At 41.0% G+C, this 18,155-nt stretch overlaps 1 long non-coding RNA gene across 1 annotated transcript in view; it reads left to right on the forward strand.

The window, feature by feature from the left end:
- Window positions 1-368: 368 nt before the first annotated feature.
- The window catches only part of LOC147755471 (uncharacterized), a 45,622-nt gene continuing 27,835 nt past the window's right edge, over window positions 369-18,155 (forward strand). The window contains exon 1 of the long non-coding RNA XR_015329076.1: window positions 369-594. This is a non-coding gene — a long non-coding RNA (uncharacterized LOC147755471). The remainder of the gene's footprint in view (window positions 595-18,155) is intronic.

The raw sequence follows: 18,155 nt of genomic DNA on the forward strand, positions 1-18,155 counted from the left end.
GAATGTATGGGTTCCATTTGTAAAGTAGTGGTACTCCTGACAGCCAAATAGGCTAGCCGAGATGGAGGTGACTTTCTAAATGACAATGGCGCCTCTCGGCCCATGCTTCGGTCGTAGTTGTTTAGAGCTGCGTTCCAAATGCTGAAGTGGCCGGCACAGCGCGCGCTTGCGTTCTACCCTGCATTGCGTTACCATGCAAACAATGAGACAGAGGAGGGACACAGTCAAGGTGGGTACTGGGTAATTCGGCTCACCGGCAGGGTGGCCTTAGCGAAATTACAAAGAATGATGACATTTCGACGCCTGCCTCGACCATTGCCATAGGCGCAAATGTTACCGCGACTCCCACTGCCAAACGGCAGCAACTGTAGGCTTTGATAACACGTCTCTATCCGTGTCCTCTTGGTTGAACCCACATACATAGCGCGATCCCAGGCCAGCCAGGTTGGCTCTAGCCAACACAGTGCAACGCATCAGGGAGGCGGCTACACAGGAAATAGGCCAGAAGCAGCACTGCAGTACAGTGGAGCAAGGTAGGAGCTGAAACAGTAGTGCGGCAGCAACGACTTCGATGATGACAACAGCAGCAGTAATGTAAGTCAGCGGAGCGTAATCCATCTCATAGCAGAATTTCACAGAGCTTTCCTCTGTGAGGAAACCTCACAAGGAACAACCGATATTTGCCAGACAGCCAAAACTGTAAAACTGATGGCAGGTAATAGCAGATTTTGCAGTTAGGAAATGCAACAAATTTCAAACTGTTGGGATTTTGATTCACTTGGAGATTCTATTTTTGTAAATTGTTGTTGGTAGGGGCTATTATAAGAACGTGTGACAAAATGAGGCGGATATTTAAGTTAGAAGCTATAATAATACTCCAAATATTTTCAACGGTGGTTTACACATACTTGATCTTTATGTAATAATCACTGTTTTGCTACGTCTAGTGCTTCCTTAGCGAAAAGCCTTCTAAACCCTTAAGCCGTCAAATCATTCATAATATACAAACCATAAATAACGAAAGCATCAAAGGAAAATTAGCAGATTGGGTGTGCCGCTTCATGAATTCATTTGTAAGGTACTCTGGTATCACTGACTAACGTATGCTATTCGTTGAAAGCAAGTAGGGTCTTCAATCAGTATCCAAAATGTTTGATTTGGGCGTATTTGATCCTACGTACTATCAACGTTGTTTTCTTGTCCGATCGATCAGCCAGACTGGCCAAGGTTTCCTACTTGATCCCAACGGGTCAATCTGCGCTAAAACAGATCGAACGCAGCTTGAGAGGGAAGCAGCTTGCGTCACACTCGCATCTCTACGGCGCAAGCGTGCCCGTGAAAATGCTAGACGGAAGAATATACGTGCCTGTAGGGGCATGAGCGCTTTGATTAAGGCTCTTTCAGCCCGAAAGAGGGGAAGATCTAAAAAGGCAACCGTAGCGCCGAGAATGGAGGCACGTCGAGGACCCCGAGAGATTTAGCTGCCTTGGAAAAGAACCAGTTACCCGTACTGCTGCTGCTTCCTCCTATTCACTGCCTTATCTAGGCTAGCAAGTGGGGCCTTAAAACGCAACGACAACCAGAGAAGGGTCCGAAATACCCAACTGATTAACAGCTGAAGTTCAAGCAACGCTTATGGTGGAGTTGGGACCAACCACCTGAACGCTCCTTTACTCTTTCTTTCCTTGTTTTGCTTTTTCCCTTGAGCTTTCCCTAGCTGGCTGACTTACCCATTCATGTTGTATTTAGGGCGCCCCTCAATATGTCGGCTTCGTCGACCAATGAGCCTGCATGAAATATCAGTAAACCGCGTTCTGTGCATGACGACATTGAATAGCTTGCTTTAAGGCCCTGACATCCAATACCCAAAAGCCACAAGAAATACAATTGAATAGTTTCCAAACGGCATCGCACATCACTCCGAAGGACCAGGTGGCTAGTCCTCTGCCATTTGTGACGAGAAAGCCATCAAAGGCATTTTATTGCCGCTATTCGCGTTCACATACAGTCACTTAACAAAACACACACATACGTTTATTGCATTGGGGTTTTTATATATAGACGTTGCTCGAGGAGAGAGTAGTAGTTCGCTGCCTGAGTTCCCAGTCTAGAAAAATCATAAGACCAGGGACTCCATAACTTTTCCTATAGCATAGAATAGGGCGTGCATCAAGCAACGAACGGGAGGACATTAGAACTGCTATTGGTGTGTTTAATATTATTTTCTCTCAAGAAAGTCATGAGATCCTTTGATTGAATGCAGATCAATAATATACTTCGTGAAAGTCGCTGAACTACAAACAGGACTTGAGCTCGTCGTGATAAATCTGCTTACTTCGATACTTTTGCGGGGACGTTGCAAATTAGGTACGCATATCTGTAATGCTTCAGTTGTTTGTTGGTCTCTGCTTGGTATTTTTCAAGCTCATTGAATTAAATGCAATTATGTGCACCCTGTTTAGAATGTTCCGCCAGTAGACAAAAATTATTGTCTCAGTCTGTTACACACTTTTCCCGACCTGACCGTACGTCTATTTATTCAATGACTGCGGACATTGTCGAATGAATTGTGTATTGTTTATATATTATAACTTACTAAGCCAATGTCCATTTTTAACTGATCGGTTGAAACTATAAATGTTATTAAATTCAAGCTGTAGTGCATTGGCGCCGACTTTGCTTATTGGTTGCGGCCTGAGCTGGATCGCTCTTTAGCTTATCCATTTGTCTGATTTGCTGGTCGGACAAAACGGTTACATTTATCCCGCATTATTCAATTCTGATTAAATCTTGACGCACTTTCTCTCTCGAATGAACTATCCACTCTTCATTTTCTGCATCCTAAACAGAGACGATCGCGTATTTTATCGTTCGCAATCCTTGTTAGTGCCTTTACTATACCCAGTTGACCTTTCTGGATTGTCACAACTTGTGGTGATCCACTGTTCCTACGGTTTTGTAAAGAAGAGGAGAACGACACGAGCAGTTGTGTGTGGGGATAGATTCTGGCTATTAATGCTGTCGCCCTCTGAAGCTGCTATCCTAGCTCCTTGCCGTTTGGTCTTAGGCGCCTTCTTCAGCCACAGGCCCAAGCATAGGCCTGTTGCAGTTGCCATCCAGCCGTTGCAGGTCATAGTTGTGATTTGAACTATTGTGTGGTTCCAGGACAATCTCAGGCTCATTGTGTGCAGGCTCCTTGAGCCTTCGCTATATCTTTACTGGCTTGCCGCCTGAGGATTTGCGAAACCTTGCTGTTGAAAGCTTCTTACCTGGGCAACTCTATTACGAATGTCGAAGCTTTGTCGCGCGTTGCCTTTTTCCCATCTATGAGACCTGGTTAGTGGCCTTCTCCACTTGGAAAAAGTTCAGTGAGGCTTACATCGAGAAGTTAAAATGCAATCAATTATAACTGTAGAATTATTCGCGTAGTATCTCTGTTCAAACTGGCAATGATAACAGACAGAACTTAACTATTGTCTCACGTATGACGTTGTATTATTGTCGACTGATCAAAACTTTTGATAAGCAAGTGCTCAAGTTCAAACCCGAGCACAAAGGCGCCCATGCAAAATAGAAGGCTTACATGCGCAGTTAAGTCCTTAATAGGTCAGCAAAAACTGTGTGATATTCGGTCGTCCTGTCCGTCTCTCCAAGGAGCATACTATCGGTTGATGAGTCGTATGAGGAGAGGATTGCCATCATATTTGGATTTATCGAATAAGCCAGCAAAAGGTAAAAATCAACTTAGCCAACTTTATCACATGGACACGGATACACACACAAACAACTGCATATCCGTTTGGATACCAACCAATAGTGCTCACTTTCATACTTGCGTATATCAGGCTTGTGCACAGGTCGTAACATTTCGTTAATAAGTTCCATTCTCTAAGTTCTTATTTGCTGATTGTTAATTATTATTTATAATTAATTCCTTACCAGCTTACATTAGGCGCCACAATGGGTGTTATCTTCGACGTTGGGCTACTGCGCAAGCTGAAAGAACAACCCGGGTTTTATGTGGCATGCATGACGACAACTCTACGGCTGGCAAGACTACTAATTCAAGAATAACGCCACTAATTTATGGAACGCGATCCGCTTTTTGCAGTCGATACTTTGATTCTTCAAATTCGTCAAAGTTTTACGTGCACATTTCTGAGACCTCGAACGGTCGTACCTATCTGATTATATAAAGCGGAATTTTGTTTTGAAGCATAGGCGCAATATCGTTCTGTTTAGAATATTTTTAAAATGCTCGCATTGTATGGAGGCGCTTCACGGGCCACCGAGAAAGTTCTTAAAAGCCAGTCAAAACGATTATGCACAAAAGGGCAACAAACTGCTTAGATACCTTCTAGAAGAGAAAAGGTCCAAAGAAATTCTCTACTGCCGCAGATCGGATTGCTATCCCTTTGTAGTCGTCGCTGGTTCGATCATTACGGAGTTCTAGTTTCCGGTTGATAGAGAATGTATGATGCTATAGCTATTCGAATCGGGTTGCGAGTTCGAGAAAAAGACATTTCTTTAATTTTTTTTGAGGAAAATGCCCTCAGGTATTGCTAAAGGTCGTTTTCGTGGAGATGCACGTAAACGTAAAATGCGTACGCCAAATAAAAATGTGATGGGACGAACCATTCGCAACCGACGGAGGATACAAGTCGCCCATCACGGTAAACTGACTACGTAAGAAAGACTGATCGATTTTTGCCTTGCGACATTTATAGTCTATAAATTGTGGGTCAATATAATTACATACATAGCCTACCGTAAATCATTTACAATATAAATGTTAGATAAAACCCCAAAGGAAAGCAATAATCACCGAATAAGTAGTAAGAATAATATGACAACCGAGCAGCGTTATTGTAGCAGGATGCGTTACTAATCTAGGCCGAAAAAAGCATGCGATCAGAACATGACAAGAGGAAACATTTCCCAAAGAGTGAGAATCAAACATTTTTCACAAGGTTTCTTTCTTTTGGCCATCAGTAACAATTCATAGTTCGGTTCGCTTCCGAATCTCTTCCTCAACCTCATCAAAGTTAATTTTCAAAAGCGTGTATGGTCCTTCTCAGGATGTCCTTGCTAATGATTGAAAACAAATGAGAAACGGAGCGTGCTGCAGTATATACGCTCTGGATCCGGCCTTTCGTACAGGTGTTATTGCTTTTGGAGACATTTGGACAATATAAACCCACGAGCAACGCGGAAATGTCCTGAGACATGGTGGCACCACATTTAGGTCTGTGCGCTCTCTTTAGCTAGGACTTAGATGATAGGATATACGTACTTTCAAAGTAACAGTTCTAACGCGTCAAAGAAATTAGATAATTTTTTGCGAGTAAGCCATTATCGTCATCATCATCAGACTATAGTTTGTTCTATTAGAGGCTACGTTGGTGCTTATCTCTGTCTAAGTTCTGACGTGACATTAGGTAAATGTTATGACGTGCTTTTGGCAGCAGTAATTCGCTCAAAGGATCCATCGACTTAGGTGCGTACATAAACTCGTTGTGGTTCACGAAAAGTTGACATTTACCACAGCAGTAGGGTACTGTACGGAAATTTTCCAGCAAAACGGAGGGTCAACTCAATATAGAATTCGATGAAGCGCGTCTATTCCATTTTTACGCTGTTTTCCATTTACGAAAACGTATTATCTTTATCTATTAACTTTATCCAAGACGTATTCAAGTTTTTCAATCTGTCAAATAACTTTTGGATAATATATATATATATATATTCCTTCGAAATTATCATGAGTTAGCATGAATCCTAGCTAGCTATTAGAGTATGATTTTGCATTTATTCTTCAGCTCTGTATTAACGTGAACGCGCCCAGTTGTAAAAAAAAACGGTACTGCACCTTTTTACCAACAAACAGATAAGGCTAGCATTTAGCCTTACTAAGCTTTCAGTGCAAACAGATATTTTGATACGAATGAGCCTTTTTTGTGTCCCGATGCAATTTAACCTAATTAATCATTGTTTGAGCGTTATTTAAGTGAATTGATGTATCCGTCAACACCATGGCACTAGCTGCATATCCAACGCCAAGCTTCCACTAGCTCCAAAAGAAACGGAAAGTACACTCTGTTCTTTACTCAAAACCCATTTGGAGGTATCGTCTCGGACCAAACAATACGCAGTGCCAGATGGCCTGCTGGTGCTACACGAGTGATTTTTCGTGTTCCGTCTTTTTTTTTTTCTGTGAACTCAACTGCAGTTGGCGTGCTGCATCTATGTAGTCCCGATCGTTCTCCTAACGCTATGCTATGCTGGCAGCATAGCTAGCGTCAGGGTTACGAAGAGAGGCGACAAATCAGAGGCCGAGTACAGCTGCGCCATATAAAGGTCATAGACGTCCTTGCGCTTTTTCGTCGATACAGACGCGGAACCTGCGCAACTGAATCTACTCAGTTCCCGGTCGTTGGTCTCTTTAATCGCTTCGTTTTTTTATCGGCTACTCGATGGAATAACACACATCCGTATGTGTTACACGAAATATTTTCCAAGCAGTTTAAAACATCTGTTTAGCAACAGCTTAGTGAGTCCCGATTTTATGGGCTAAGGTTTTTCAGGCTTATAGAGATTGTCACATAATGGGAAGGCATACCTTCGTTGGCTGGCGTAGGCAAAGTGATCCGCGTAATATCCGTTGCGGTGCATTTTGTATATATCTTTTTCGGCAGAACAGCGTCTTCTAGTGCCCGCGATCCACCACGCTCATGACGTGTGACGTGTACGCTGATCATCTATGTCTACGTCTATGAGTTCGACCTATTAGTACTATACAATCATGTTCATAACAAAAAATGATCCTTTTTTTTACTGCTGAAAAATAAGTGAACGAAAAGATTTTGCCGTAAGTAAATGTTCTTAGGCGAAGAACGTCACGAAATATCATTGGATTATTTTATGTTCCCAATGATAAAGCACCGACGCAAGAACGGGTCAAGATGCACAAATAGGAACGCGCACAAATAAATTTTCTCTTCCGCTAGTTCTCTTTGAAAAAAGATCCAGGTTCGAGAGCAATAGTTCAGCCTTACATTGTATCGATGTGTACTGATCTACTTTTCTCAAGAAACGTTTTCAGAATAAACAAATCAGAATCGCATGAAAATATGATAACATTATACGACTGTACTCTCTGAATCTTCCTCGATCCATTAGCCAGTTAGATCTAAGTATAGATTAGAAACGTCTGATCTTCATTAACAGGAATGACATGGCTGGCGCTATGGCTGTTATTAACATAGCCGTTCCCTTTGGTTCTGTTTATGTTTTACGTTAAGTACGACGTCGGACCAAGCAACGAAAAGTTACCGAAATTAACTCCATTATAAACAACGACGAATAAACAGCTAAAAATGTAATATATTTTGAACAACTTTAAAGTTTGTTTCAATGGGTGATTTTACCGTACAGGCTAAAGGTGCGTTGTATCCTTGGCAGGAGACCACCACTATAGATATTATTATGTGTTTACCGACCTAACATGAAACGAGCCGAGGAAAATCGCACAATTTGTTATTGCCGCATTAGATATTGATACTAAACAGATATGCTTTTCTTAACCGTACTAATAAAACTTTTAAAGATTAACAATGTCACCTGTTCTATAGTTGGATGAATCATTCCGTGAACGCTCTGGTACGACAGGCGTACAGGGCGACTTTCTTGAAACTCTATTTAAAATTAAATTGACAACGTTGTAGGTAAGCGTTGCGTTAAGCCGAAGAAAATCCTGGTGGACTGAGTTTGAATCCGAATGCGTAAATAGTTTTTGCCGTTGAGAGGCGGCCGTCTGAGGGGAGGCCTAACATCGATACCGGACGTAAAAATCATAACATCTGATGTTCAGCTCAAGCTTACTCCTCACGCATTTCTCCACAAAGGATTCAAGAAATAAGGGCATTGCATAATCCTTGTAGAAAATGAGGAGTTAAAAGGCTTATCGTGTTAAGTTAGCTGCACTATCTGTAGTGGATCTACATGGATAATGAGATACAGTAAAGCACTCAATGAACTGACACAATGGGACGCATGACGAACGTTAATCTTCACTAATGAAAATCTGATGTAATGAGATATCAGTGGCATTGGATATTAAGATACTTCCACTAAATATAGTGTATGTAGAAAATTCGCGTGGACACGGACTCCAGCTACGCAGCTTCACTTATTTGATGGCCTTCGGCTGACTTCGAATGTACTGCATGCACTGATGTGGCGTTTAAATATCGCTAACAGATAAGTTGCACCAGCTATGCATTCAATACAGAGGATTTCTGCTTTTTTAGACACCCTCTCTCTTTAAAGAGAATCTGGATTGACAAACCCGTTCCACACGCTTTTTCAGGTTTGTCGGCCCCCAAACCCTCGACAAGGGAGCTTTACTGGGTATATTAAATTGAGATTTTATTTACTGCAGTTCACTTCACGAGGCTGACATCGTGTTATCGTTTACAGCGAAACTCGCTGGCTTTGCTCCTTCAAGTACCAGAATTCAAGCTATAAATGACACAATGATTTTTGTCTGCTGCACCATGAAGGCCAGATAAGCCACGACGAATATCATTATCTGTCGAAGATGCGCTTATTGACTATGATCGACAGGTTGTAAAATCATCTTGTGACCAAAATCGTAATAAGCTGCCTCTGTCAGCTCTTGTAGCAGTAGGTATAATATTTCCGTTTTATACCTGGGACTGAAATCGTGCATTATCATCTGATGACACTAAAACGTTCTGACCAAATCATCCTTATAGGTCCTAAAGCACGGTAGAATTGTAGTTCGATAAAAATACTTTCCACACTGGGCTAATACCCATATTGAATCAAATGCAACATCTGTAGCAATGGCTATCTGTTTTCGTGCTGAATATCAAATCAGCAGTTCGTTAAATTTCCTTTTCCGAGATACGGAAGGTTGGAGGTTAGTTGGCTGCACAACCTATCCTAACCTTTGTTCTTCCAACGCATGATACATTAGTTTCATATGAGAATTCTTGGAAGAGGAAATTAAGCATGCGGGACATTCTAGTGAAACGTTTACCTGATGGCTTCTAGGGTTCGAAGTTAAACCTGTACGATTCCATCGCGTTTGCTGTGGCAATTCCTAAACTTCTTAGTCTAACTCGTCTATGTATTAAACACACTTGTCTCTCTAAATACGACCCCCTCTTGGAGAGGTCAGTAACAGATTATATTAAGGGCACTTACTGACATGAACGTTGTGACTAACCTTGCCAATGCTGGCACGGAGTATACTTGTTTGAATAGTGCCAATGAAAATCTGGCAGTTCCCTATATTGATCGCAACCAACGTTTACCGCTAGGGAAAACGGAATTACCACTATTTCGACTTGCTTTAAGATGAGTTTTTAGTGCTCAGTAGTTCTAACTTTAATTGGTCCGAAAGAGAACTTGGCGAACTTATTATTGAGACAGAACTTTACATTCAAGAATTGCAAGTGAACACTAGATGCAACCGAGTGAATGAATACGAAAACGGACATTTAGAGTAGACTCATGGTCCAAAATTAATAGCAATAATTGCATCTATGGTTAACCCGTGAATTTTGTACGTACGCGTATTTTGTGTGATATTATATTTTACAGTTTGCTTAAAAATTCAGGGAGAATTGTTCCTAGTTGTCTGCAGATGTCAAGCTGCAACATATGTGGAACAAATAAATGCAGCTACTCGTATAGAAGCATCCGGTTAATTTTAGGTGCTTAATTTAATTTAGCTTAATTGTTTCTGCAAAAAAAAATTAATATAAGATGGAGTTTTTGAATACCATCCCGAATACTTAAGTGGCCTTTCTAACTAAGATCGTATTTAAGGCTCCCTAGCCATCACTAGATGCCCACAAGTATTGTTAACCTACGTACGCATATTCAGCTTCACAAACCATTTATTTATGGTGCATAAATGTATGCCTTCGAATTGTACTACTGAACTCTAATTGACGATAAGGCTACCTCGTACGATGAACCACGCATTCCGTTCAATTACAGTGAGGAATTTCAGAGATTTCTAGGCTTCTGCACTAACTCGCTAAGTTTTTCGTATACACCTTAATCTTCGCAATCTTTCTATTGCGAACGTCCACTAATCTGTATCCGATCAGCGAGACCTGCAATGTATTCATGTTTGGCATGTCCAATCTCCTCCTTCTTCTGCCTAGTTCCTCGACCATTGAAACTCGTTGTTTTGTGCACTTGAAAATAAGGGCGAGCTTATCTAATGGGAGGGGTAACACGAGGGCTAATGATAATAATATCGTTGAGTAGAACTCTGGAAGCTTGTAGATCGCGAACAGAATGAATTGACTGATCGGCCCGAAACTTTCGGCCAGTGAGCTCCGCCAAGAGCTATGTTTTACTCAAATACAATAGTTACTCTAATGAAACATAGTAAATTAGCATTCAACTAACACTATAAAAGCGTATTAACTCCGTTAATTAAAACCGTTATGATCGGATGGCAAGAAAATCAGACGACGCTTTTATGGATTTTTACGCTCAAAAATAAGATAGCCAGTACAGCAGAATTCGGCAAATGTGGTCTTTAAGAAAGACAAACCCAATGACACATGCTCCACCCATATGTTCACATTTCAAAACCACCAAGAACTGATCAAAAGAGGTTGAAGCGAAATCTGAAACACCCGATGTTTTTCTTTGAATCATTAATAAAATTTTCTATTTTTGTAACGCTATTCAGCTCAGAAACTCGCCTGATTCCCATCTGGGAATCAGGTAAGGGTGGCAATAACCGTATTTTTTCAGTGAATTAGGACAAAGGCCCTACTCTGCCGTTCGTTCGAATCGGATACGCGCGAAGTGCTCGTAACTGACTAACCGTTGCACTAGCGCTCTACTTATTACACAGACCTATTCGATGATGGCAAAGATTACGGGACGATGACGTGTCTCGCCGCTTACAAATTGCGGCAGAGAAGCTGTCCTGAATATACCAGCATCGGAATGGTTCTATCTTCGCTGAAGCGATCCGATGCGTCCCGACATAAGTTCCACAATACTTAAAAAGAGTGCATGTACTCTTTCGGAACGGTTCCAATAAGAATAGCCTGTCTATTAAATCAATAAATCATACATCTAGCTTATTCAGCTGAGGTAAAGCAGGCTATTGACATGGCCACATCAATACCTATGCCACACTTACCTCTAATCTTACCGTTTTGCTTTTTTAAGGACAAAGTTCTATGAAAAAGGCTGCCGGAGATCCTTGTTTCAATAGGCTAGTATATCTGGAGTAGTTGGAGTGTCGTTAGGTCTACCCTTAAGATTATATCAAAGGCAGTGGAGATTCTTGAAATGAAAATGCAGATGGCCATAGTGGATGCTTTGGGGCACCCTCAGGCATAGCCGGAACAAATGCTACTAAGCGGGACCTTGCTCCGAACGCATCGTTCAGTCAGTCAATGGCTGCAATGCTAAAGGGGACAAGGTGCGGATTTGTGTCGTCAGCGGGGACACGGCTAACGGCATTAGGCATAATTTGGTTATCTCTCCGAAAGATAGTATAATAATAATAATAATATATATAATATAATAAACCATTTTAGATCCTCCTAGCCAACTCATCAATGTACACTGGCGTGGATAAATGTAGCAATCACTGAACGTTCTTGGAACAGCCATGAGTTTGGAGTATCTAAAGTTAAAATAAAAAAAACGCAAATGAAGTTGCACATCCTTAGCAGAGCATTTTTACGGCAGAGACAGTCATAAATCCTATGAGCGTTCTTCTAGAGCAGAAGTTCCCCTTCGATTGCTCAGTATTCATCTACTCTAGTAATTAATTTTCAAATATATCTAGTAATTAGATAAGAAGACAATTAGACATTTGTGTGCGACAAAAATCTTGATTAATCTATATAATGCTCAAACTCTGTTAGATACTGTGTTTATAAGCGATATTAAATAGGCGTCTTCGTTACTCGAATGGCTGTCTATGTTCGAAGTCGATGCCCATTGGCGGGAAACGAGGTCGAAGTTTTACATAGACGTCTCAGCAGGACTTAAGGTTTTTACGGCTTCCCTAAAAACGGCCATTCATATCCAACCGTTCACCGTAATTGTTTTGCTACAGGAAGCAGCGCGGTGAGGAGCTTTATTGATTGTGTTCATGCTGTTATCTGTTATCGAAATGCTGAGACGCGGCTTTCGCTCCAGACAGGGTCACCTATAGAAGCAGCGTATCTAAATGTAATTACTGGCCATTCGGCTCGATGCGTTTAAACAATGTACACGAGCTAACTAGCTTTCTGATTTAATCTTCCGTACTTTGAGCTACGTCATTCTTGTACCTCTAGATAGAACTGCGTTCATTTTGCCCAACGGCTGTGCCAACATCTGTCTGTTTGAATCGAACACATCACGATCCTTTGACATTTCTATTAAACCATTTCTATACCATCGCGCAGTTCGTATGCCTCACCGTACTCTGCAGGTCCGGCTCTTTTTCCTGTTCGTGCCCGAAGCACTAGTCGAGCAAGTTAATGACTGCTCAGTGATACCGTCATTTATCTTGATAACTGTTGCATGAAGCCTATAGACGAAAAGCAATAATCTGGCAGCGTCCAACTATTCAGGATACGGAACTTTACTATTATCGTCATTGTAATTATGTTCGTGATAAGACAGAAATAGAAAAACTTAGCGAACCGAAACCCATATCTATGGTTTTCAACTGGTCCAACCGACTGTGAGGTCAAAGGCGCTGGCTCCGAGAGGAATTATCAAATTGTGCATTGCACAGAACCCACACTCATCAATTTTTTCGATGATCTGTGGACTTGGCATATAATGGGCACGCCTCTACTGCCGCTCTGCTGTCTGGCGACGCAGATTGAAACTTGTAGTTTGAATCAGCCTTTAGCAATTGCTCGTAAATGGGCATTTCGATTGAAAGCGTTCGTTAAATAGCTAGAAGCTATGCAGACAAATGTCTATCCGAGTCAGCTTTATTCAGAATGGATGCATTTTTCATAATGTAAACAACGTAAAACTGTTGTAGGGATCTAGCAAAACGATTACCGAAGAGAGGCTGTGATAAGTTTATAGAAAAGTACAACACTGATGCATGTTAATAACTCCTACGTTGTATTAGAAAAAATCATGTTTCTTCAAACTTTCACCTTCGAATGAGGTTTGGCTTTATGGGAAAGGAAGACACTTAGCGATCGGCGAACGCTTGAGGCTGCATGCGCCTAAATTCAGTAATAGACATACTTATGAATATGAAAACAGTGGGGTCGTATCAGGTTAATGATCATTTCGTAGGAACCACATTGTGTATAGGGGTAAGAAAATATCTGCAACGAATGCAATCACTCAGAAAGACGGCCGCTGTTCGCCTCTAGCAGACGCTTCATAGCCCAGGCTGAAGTTGCTAACGCAGAATAAATTCAATAGGACCGACAGAATCGCTTAGAGCATTGAAAAGCTTTGCAGAAAAACTGCCAAGTGCAGTTCTTCCATTTTGAAAAAGTCATGCTCAAAGAGTGGAGACATTCAGAATGTTCTCGAACGCTAGCGAAAGTCAGCGGGGCCTTTTCCTATTTTTGTCGTCTTTGCCAACCCTTAGTTGCATCCACGGATCGCCGCACAACTTTCAATACTTCTGTTACCAATATATTCCAATGAGTTCACTTTAATCTCAAACGAAAATACTCACTTGGACCCGTTTCTGAACTGTTTGAAAAGATACAGTCCTCATTGAACGGCAAAATCACAAGGATGTTCCTTGAAGTCGCATAGAAGAATTGAACCGTTAAACCATTTCTAGATGATATTACCCCAAGCTTATGTACCATCTACCATAACTTGTGCTATGTGGGTGCTGTGTGGGCCCTGGTTTTGCACTTCGTCTTATAACTGATCAAAGGGACATCTTTGCTTTAAGGCTTGAAAGCGCAGAGAAGTACGCTGCGCTCCGCCAGATCGGAGCCACCTTGCCAAAATAATGCCTAAATACCATAACGTGGTCCTCGAATTGTTTAGCGGCACATTTTGGTTGATCTTACTTAGTCGATACATTTTCTACGTATGTTCACAGTGGGGTCCGCTCACTTTCGCTGTTCGCAGCCGATCTGAAAGGTAACAAAATAGAGAGATTCTATTGCTCCTAGAAAGATTAAGTGTCGAGCCCAATATTATAGGGGTAGCTATCGAAATAAATGTCCTATGGTACGTTGCAATTGTGATAAATAGAAAACATGCTTTTTATTGCCCTGCAAGTCAACGACCTACCTTTGTTTGTTTTTGTGGTTTCTACGATTTTGTATTGAGACCGTTAGGCGTAACTTTGGACGGGTCTTTCTATCTGTGGTTTTCTTCAGCAGACCTATGAAATCGCATGGTAACAATGTGCCACACAAACCACGCGTCCCGCAGTTCTTTTGAGTAATGTTTACACAGGACCAAAACCTCTCAACAATAGTACCTTCGCTAACACCAAAAATAGAACAATAGATTCTTAGAGCTATTTGTCAGGTGTTAATGTGAGAGGGAAATTTTTCTACGTTCTTCAGATAGTTTAGTAGTGAAAGGTGCCAATGAAAATGTACAATCTCTCGCCAATTACACGCTTTTTTGAAGATAAAAAAAAATAATTAAATAAAGCAGACGACCGCTATATATCCAGTAATAAATACCGGTCAAACGGGAAGCAGGAACCTAATATTTTAAAGAAAATTATTTAGGCAAAACACGCGATTTGGCTAGAGTTACAAGCCTGTTCCAGTTCTTTGATCTACGCCAAATATGGCGTTCCGAGTTAATGAAAAAAGAAGTGCCATCGCACTTAGATTCGCACGTAGATTACCATGTGTCCCTAAATTTAGTGGGCAAACGCGTCACCATTACCTGGAATAAAGATAATGATTTAGATACTCATTGGACATGCCTTTCCTAGCGTATGTGCAAATACGGATACCTATAGGCCCTCTGCATCTGTATCTGTAGTTTAAATTTGTATCTGAAGTTAAAAAACTAGTATAAAAATCATAGCTAGAAAATGTTACGAGGGATATTAATTACGAAATAAGACATGGGTAACTTCCTTCTTACAGAAAACAAATAAGTACTCTCGATTTCGAGCCGCAATTACATGGAATGCGTTCTCGGCTTATTATTTCAATTATGGATTTTTGTTAGATTGCTAAACTGCCAATAGGAAACTATTGTACTAAAATGTACGCAGAACGTTCTCTGTCTGAATTGAGATAGACCGTTAATGTGAAGTCATCGATTATGTATAAATAAGGACATCCTTGAAATTCTATGTACGATACGTTCGTATCGGATGGCACCGAGTAAATGGCATCATATTGAAGGTAATTTTATATTTGAGACGTTTTTTGGTTTTGGATTTGACAAAGCTGACTGCTCCTACTGTGTATCCTTCAGCTTTGTTAAAGGGTTCACTACCGCAGACATTTCGAAGGATCTGATTGTGTTCCATCGAAATATCCTCATGCACACAAAAAGCGAAAGGACTTTACGCTACTGAATTGCGTTCCATGGGTAACGAATACAGAGTCTTATTCTGGTGACGCTTTTCGTAGACCTCGACTGTCGCCAGCGTGAGGTTGAGTTGCGGAAGAAAGGCCGATTGATAGAAATAGATTAGTAGAGATTTACGAAGGGTTTCACTTCGATGAAACGTTAGCTGGGTAAGTGAGACGCATGGGCGTTGTGCTTAAAGTAGTACTCCCTTTATTCGATATTCACAAACAAACAAAATATTGCATAGTATTTATGTAGCACTTCCAAGCCGCACAATCCGTACACCAAACATAATCCATACCTGGAGAGGTCCACAGGACCGCTTTTAGTCGTCGCTCGGTAGATATGGACGGATCAAAAGGCCAGAAAGCATTGATGTCACTAAGCATTGAATACTGGGCTTATAATGTAGCTTCTCTAGTTCATTACTGTTGTCTTACCAGACAAGACTCATGGTGTGTCATGGTAAAAACCTGTCTTCGTTGTCAATTACATTACCCTCCTATTATTTGGAAATATTTTTAACGCATTAGAAAAAATATTTTTGAAAACTTGATTAATGGGCGAAACCGACAATATTATTCTAGTGAGCAAGGCCGAATGTATATGTCCCTCAAATCTAGGCGTTTCTTTTAAGCAGATCTGTTTATTTATTAAACCATCCCTAAGCTATCGTAATAGCCTAGAAATCACACTTTTAAGAATCATATTAATTAATTCGCGCGAAGTCATAAGTAGTCGTTTCTATTTCCTTAGTATGATTTTGTATGTGTATTTGTAGTTTGATATAAAACGAGGCAAAAATTCCATCAGGACATCAAATGGACAATTCCAATGGACGTATGGCGTAATAATACGTATTTCACTCTCGCAAGTCGTATGGCCAACTCCTGTAAGTATAACATTTCCGGCTGCCTATTTTTTTTTCATTGCTTGCCTCCTTTTATAAAAGCACGTGTTCATGTCGTGCACGTTTTGCATATTGAGTTGTATTGCGTCCGTGACACGGTTGCATTTGATGTTTCCTGGATCCGTACAGCGTATAGTTACGTGTATAGACCCTTTTGTCGAGACATCTGTCACGGGGTCTCTAGTGTGACAAATCCTTTTCCTAGAAAAGGAAGAAACGTGAAGAGACCCTCATCAAGGACTGTACCATTTTTCACTTTTTCCATCACCCATCTAGACACGAAAATGGAATTTTTTGCGTCTGCATCACGCCAAATGATTATTTTTTTGCTCGTGTATTGTACACGTATAGCGCGTTGAAGGATGGTCTCTGTTAAATGGCACATTTGATATATCTACATGGGTCTTGTAATAAACGTATACCCACAAATCGTACATCGTCCACATTTGAGATGGTTTAATTACCAATTAACGTGTAGTCAATGAAATTGGAACCAATGGAAGCGTTCGGGTTGCGGTCACACGTTCAGAGTAACTACTTTTTATGTTTTTTCAATCTTTTAAAGCATATGGAGCAGCTGCAGTTTGGTAGGATATACAGTAATTTTATAATTGCGGCATCTAAAGAAATAAAAAGCAGAATATCAGTATCTAGCATCAGAATTATTATTTGATACTGCTTACGTGACCGAGTGATGGCTCCTTCATGGTATTAATATTATCAAAGAATCTTTCCCAAAAAAAGAGACTAAGCTTTGCTTTTAATTTCACTAAGTCTAGAAACGAGTAAAGCATTTGAAGGATTTGAGACCCGATCGGTTGCATTCGGACTGATTCATCGAGAGTTCAAATGAAACCTATCGGAGGCCAATCTGGCTAACCTATAGCAGATTATTCCGAAAGCATCCTGGACTAATACACACAGCTTGACGGCATCTTAAAACAGCCTTTCTTTCCGGGCAGATTTCTTCACGATTTAGCTCTTATCCAACCTTCTTTTCAATGTTCAGGCCTTTTTTTTAATAATGGATCTACGCTTGTCTGCTAGACATTCAAGGAAAGGAAAACCCATATGACAGAAGAAAGCAAAAAGAGAAATTGCAGTCGGTAAATCACTGCAAATAAATTAAATGATTTCGACGATCTGAGATCGGCAAGCGTCGGAGGGCCGGTGAATAGCGTTGCTGCGAGAGTACCAAACCGTTCTATGTCAAACGAATCTGCCTCCTGTAGAGTTCGACGAAGTTTAGCAGCTCCGAGCGCAATAACGGCCACGTACTTTTCCAATGCCCGTGCCACGCAACCAGCATTGCTGGTAGCTAGGAGCTAGATAGATTCGTAAGCTGAGATTTCTTACGCAATTCGTTGCTCCTTAGCCTGCGATGATGGAAGCATACAGAAAAAACCGTCATTTTTCGCTTTTCGTTTTCTGCGGATTGCCTCCATTTGTAGAATGGTGAGCTTTTCTTTGCCTTACCAAAAAGAAGCTTTCATTTTGCTTTTCTTATAATCGTGCACCTGTCAATCGATGTATCTTGAAGATGGCTGTTAGCCGAAATCAATATCTTTAAACGCGTGAAGCTCGATAGCTGGAAACGACGTACTGCAAGTTACGATCGTTGTGTGGGGCATAGTTTTGCATAAAATCACTCACAGTGATATTTTAATTAGTTTCTACCGAAAAGGTAGTGAGA

This window comes from Varroa destructor, unplaced genomic scaffold (genome assembly GCF_002443255.2).
Source record: "Varroa destructor unplaced genomic scaffold, Vdes_3.0 BEIS01000005.1, whole genome shotgun sequence".
Lineage (NCBI taxonomy): Eukaryota > Metazoa > Arthropoda > Arachnida > Mesostigmata > Varroidae > Varroa > Varroa destructor.